The following is a 6,000-nucleotide window of genomic DNA, read 5'->3' on the forward strand; positions in this document are numbered from 1 at the left end:
TCACCCTTATTCTTATATAAAGGCACCAAAGTACTCTTCCTCCACTCATTAGGCATCTTATTTGTTCGCCAAATCAAGTTAAAAAGATTTGTCAACCATTCTAAACCTTTCTCTCCCAAGCATTTCCAAACCTCGATAGGTATACCATCTGGGCCAACTGCCCTTCTTGATTTCATTTTCTTCAAAGCCTCTGCAATTTCTTTCTTTTGAATCTTGCGCATGAAGTCACGATTTATCTCATGAAAAGGAATGGAGAAGTCTCCAAGATCTTGAGCATGACTATCATTAAATAGCTTATCAAAATAATCTTTCCATCTCTCCTTAATCTCCTCATCTTTGACTAAAACCCTTTGCGTTTCATCTTTGATACATCTAACCATACCCAAATCCTTCGATTTCCTATCTCTCATCTTTGCAAGCCTATAAATATCCTTCTCGCCTTCTTTGGTATCCAACTTGTCATAAACCTCCTTATATACCTTAGCCCTCGCGTTTCGAACAACTTTTTTAGCTTCCTTCTTTGCTATCATATACTTCTCCAAATTCTCATTATCACGACTCTTACTTAGATTTCTATAACACTCTCTTTTAACCTTAATAGCTAATTTGACATTCTCGTTCCACCATGATGTATCCTTACCTAGTGGTGCACCGCCTTTAGACTCACCCAATACCTCCTTAGCTACTTTTCTCATACCACCCGCTATCTTATTCCACATTGATTCTGAATCCTCCTCGAGACACCAATCAACTTCCTTAACTACCTGCTCTACAAACATTCCTTGTTTAGCTCCTTTCAGTGCCCACCACTTAATTCTAGGATCTATCCTATGTCTATCCCTTTTGCGGCATTGTCTAATTCTAAGATCTAAAATTAAGACTCTATGTTGTGTAGCTACACTTTCTCCTGGTATAACCTTACAATCGATGCAACAACCCCTATCTCTCTTTCTAAGTAGGAAAAAATCTATCTGACTCGTATTAACCCCACTTTTAAATGTTACTAGGTGAGACTCTCTCTTCCTAAACCAAGTGTTTGCTAAGATCATATCATAGGACAAACAAAAATCTAAAATCCTTTCTCCACTTTCATTTCTTTCTCCTATACCATAGCCTCCATGGATATTCTCAAATCCATCCCTACTAATGCCTACATGTCCATTAAGGTCACCGCCGATGAAACAATATTTTTTCATTTTTACAATGAAAAATTGTGAGTCTTAATCGAAACTCGGGTCGGGTCCGGGTCAGGTATAAAATTTCACAAACCATACCCGGGTCCATGCATTAATCGAACCTTCGGATCTGGAGCTGGGTCTTAATCGGGTCTTCTTATTTATCACCGTACCCGGACCCTATAGGGTTTTGTTCAGGTCAGGTCCGGGTAAACCAGGCCCGTTGACACCCCTAGTCCCAAGCCCCTGCTTACACTAATATGTCAATTTTTATGAGGTTTCATTGAGGATACAAAATGAGAATGAAAATGGAGTACCAATGTGACATAGTATCCGAGTTTCTTTTTCTTTTTCTTTTTCTTTTTTGATTTATTATTCGAAGAAACCTCATCTAGAATCGAAGACCTGGTCGCATTGACCCAGCCTGCCATGGTTATGGTCATCGTCCTAAAAGCATAAAACTCCAAGGCTAGAACCTTTGCCCCCAAGGCCTACGCTGGGTGTGGGCTTGTTTAGGGGCGACACCCACAAGAATCGATCTTCAAGCTGTATCTGTTCTGTCATGTTATTCCTTCCTGAATTATGTTTTACTAGTCTTAATCGATACACACATTTTGATTAGAAAAACTAACACAGACATTTAGATACATTTTACAAATCAGGAGATTAAGGATTGTAGTTAAAAAAGGGGCCATTTATAGGGGTGTCAATGGGTCATGTTTGACCCGGATCTGACCCGTACCAAACCCTATAGGGTTAGGGTTTGGTAATAAACGAGGAGGCCCCATTAGAACCTGGGTTCTACCCAAAGGGTGCGATTAGCATATGGAGCCAAGTATGGTTTGTAAAATTTCATTCCGGACCCTGGTCCAACCCAAGTTCGGATTATGACCTGTGATTTTTCATTGTAAAAAAGTTAAAAAATATTATTTTATCGGGTCTGGACCAGGTTTTTTTTTTATCTTTATGGTTGGGACCTGGGTATGGTTTTTTCTTATGTCGGGCTTGATTGGATCCGGTTCTGGATCTGGTACTAACATCTTAAAGTCAGGTCCAGATTTGAACCTACCTGGTCCAAACAAGATCCGACCTGTTGACAACCCTAGTCATATATTGGAATGTCTCATCCTTGAGTTGGTGGTAGTTGAATCCGAATCCAAAACCATTCTCAATCAAGCAGGTAATGATTGACCCTGACCCAACCTTTATCCCACTGACTGCCACTCTTAATATTCTGTGGGACCCACGAACCTGGTGCACGAATAGGTGGGGCACCATCCCTTGTTTTCTTTATGGACATATGATATCACGTGATCCTATATCATATCCATTTGGGTATTCAGCTCAACAAGGATCCTATCCTCTAACATACTTATGTTGCCAGAGAATCTAAGTTAGTCCTAACCGTCCAACTGATACATCTGGATGGCCAGGATTGAATGTAGGATGAATCCCGTCATATGCCACATGATGGGACCCGTTGTCTATGAATATACCCAAGGTTATACGTATCAAAGCTACAAATCTTGTTCTTGATAAAACCTCGTCAAAGAAAATCGTGTAATAACTTCAGAAATTTTGCTTTTTGGACAAACTTTTAGAAGAAAAAATGGCATGTATATATATATAAATATATACAGTGGCGGAGCCAGGGGTGGGCGGTCGCCCACCCTAAAAATTCGTATTGGATTCGGGTCGGGTCCGGGTCTGGACCCGACCGGATCCGAGAACCCAATCGAGTTAAGGGAGTAGGGTCGCGGGGAAGGGACAATGCCTTTCCCTGCACCGCCCTCCCCCTTCCTCCTCACCTCCTGTAGGCTGTAACAACCATCGTCGGCCGTGCTCCTCACCTGAGTCACCTCCCGTAATGGACATTGCCGGTCCCGGTCGTGCTCCTCTCCTCGCGTAACGCCAGCCGTGCTTCTCACCTCCCGTAATGCTGGCCGTGCTCCTCACCTCCTGTAACAGCCATCGCCGGCCGTGCGCCTGCTCCCTCCCCTCTCGGTTTCCCCCTCTGTGATTTCCGGCGAGCCGATGGCTCGATCCCTCGCGCCAACCCTGTCGCGATGAGCACCGACTCCTCCTGCAGCCGCAGGTAAACCCCAACTGATTTATGTGTTTCCAATCTGATTGCATTTAGTTCTATTATCATTAATGATGAATCTGTTTTGGGTTTAATTTCTATTGTTCCCAAACTGTTAATCTAGATCAAAATGTTTGTTTAAGCTGGGCGTCAAGTCTGTTGAGTCATTTTTACTAAAATCATCGCCAAACTGTTCTAGTTGAATCCGGTTTTGGCATCCATTCTTGTCTCGTTTATGACTGAATGTGTTTTCATGTTATTTTATCCATGAAATCTGTTTTTTTTATGCATTATATTACCTTGCAAATTCATGTTATTGTTGAACAGGGGTTTGAGCTCGTCAAGACTGATTTGTGAAATAGTTTGGACGACAAATTCTGATTACACTTATATATTCAGATTGTTATGCCTCTTGAATGTGGAAATGGAAATTGGATTTGTTAAACTAAATATGTGTTTTATATATTGATTATCATAAATCTGTTTTGAGAATTCTATATAAATCGTTGTTTATCATACCAAAGTTCTGTTTAAGAGGCGCTCACTAAGTGTTCATTGAAATGCCTCAAAGATCAATAAGCCTGAACGTGTTAAAATAAACTGAATTTTTTGCTCTATGTTTGGTATATTATTAAAATATATTTGCACATGTTGTAATCTCGTTTTGGGTTATGTGGGTGTTCGTAACCCATGTCCCTTGGGCTCGTAGGCATCTGCATCAGCGAGTTTGGTGGAGGTTTAGTTGTATCCCAAAAGCACATCGTACCCTACTACACCAGATTTTATACCAGTGGGAGGGAGGGAGTGATTGTCGCTTTTCAGAGAGTGCTTCATAATGTGCCTCCAAGCTTTCAGTCTACATCCATCCTTTTACAGGTCGCCTTCTCGAAACTATTTTTTCAACAAAACATGCACATGAATTTTCCAAAATCATGAGAACTATTTATTTTGTGTTTGCATCCTTAACTACCATCAATTGGCAGTCCAAACAAGGCCATAGTGCTTTTGAAATTCCAAGTTTTTCTAGAATAATGGTTCCTAGTGCATTTTTTTTTAAAGAAAATATTCAGATTTGTATTCAGAGGAATCCAAAAATTTATAATATAAATGATGAGATGCCACTCCATAATCTTGTTACACATTGATATCAAATCTTAGGTAGACAAATGAAGTGCATTTTCCTCATATGTTTTGCAAAGGATGCACTGGCTAGGTAGCCAAAAAAACCCTTCTTTTAATCACACAATTTGTGAGTAGTCTATCATGAACAAATCAACCAGCTCAGTAAGCACAATTTCTAGAGTAAACATAATTAGACTTGAAAATCAATTGAATATATATATATATATATATATATATATATAAAATATAGAAATGTGAAATACTGATCAATTTTCAAGTTTAAAATCTTTAGCAGAGCTAGCAGATATGATGGTAGCAACTCAAAAGCACATTGTATTTTCTCATGTGTATCTATTGATTAAGTTGGCATTAACTTTGCCAGTTGCAACAACAAGTGTTGAAAGAGAATTTTCAGCTATGAACAATAACAAAAGTCGTCTACGTAATAGAATGGGAGATGAATGGATCAATGATGCTTTGGTTACTTACATAGAGAAGTAGACATTTGATACCATCAATGATGATGCAATTATGAATTGTTTTCAAAATATGAAAAATAGAAGATGCCCGTTGTAAAATTTCCATGAATTTAGTTGTTTGTATTTCTTAAGTGAACAATCTTTATTTTAGTTTAAAAGTACAATTTAAGGTTTTATCTTATTATGTTCATAAATTTAGTTGTTTGTGTTTGTAATGATTATTATTTTAATTCAAAGGCTTATTTAAGTTTTATCTCTCCACGAATGACTCTTCTTCCATCAAATTTTTTTTTCTCCGCCATTGGTCCGAATAAATGGATCGTCCTTCAAGACCATAACATTGTCCCCAAGACCCGAAGTCTGCCCACCCAATGAAAAACTTATGTGTGTGTGTATATATATATATATATATATATATATATATATATATATATATATATATAAAGTAATGCTACAGTGCTCTCTGGGAGCACCTACTCCCACATATTATAAATCATAGTTGGTGGTTGCATCTTTTCAAACAAATATTATAGATGTACTTAACACAATTTATTTGATAGAAATCATGTTTTGTACGGTGTTTTTTTACATCAAAGTAGTGTTTTAAGTCATAAAATTTTGGTACATTGTGAACCATTGATATTTGAAGATCTTAAAAAATTACATGTATGTCATATTTACATGATCCAAAACTTGTTTTAACTAAATAATGATTGTAGTTTATATTTATAAGGTCTTATCAATGAAAAAATGTGCACAAATTTTAAAATTTGAGGCAGGAGCACCCCATCATTAATATATATATATATATATATATATATATATATATATATATATATTAATGATTGTGTGCTTAATCAAACACCCAAAAAATCTGACGTGAAATCAGACGAATTTGTGTTGTTGATTGTGTGCTGAATCAGCGGCACAAATTTTTTGTGGAGAGTTTTTAGCAGCAATCTCCAAAAATTCTGATGCAAAATCAGACGACTTTGTGCAACTAATTGCACTCGATCAGCTGCACAATTTTTTTGTGGAGACAGATTTTAGCAGTGGTCAAAAACCATCACTAAAGCATTTTTTGCACTACATGCATGCTTCTTGCGCAGGTCCAATTTGTATATGACAGAAGGGCATCCAT

This window comes from Nuphar pumila, chromosome 4 (assembly GCF_984573655.1).
Source record: "Nuphar pumila chromosome 4, dmNupPumi1.hap1.1, whole genome shotgun sequence".
In the NCBI taxonomy this organism is placed as follows: domain Eukaryota; kingdom Viridiplantae; phylum Streptophyta; class Magnoliopsida; order Nymphaeales; family Nymphaeaceae; genus Nuphar; species Nuphar pumila.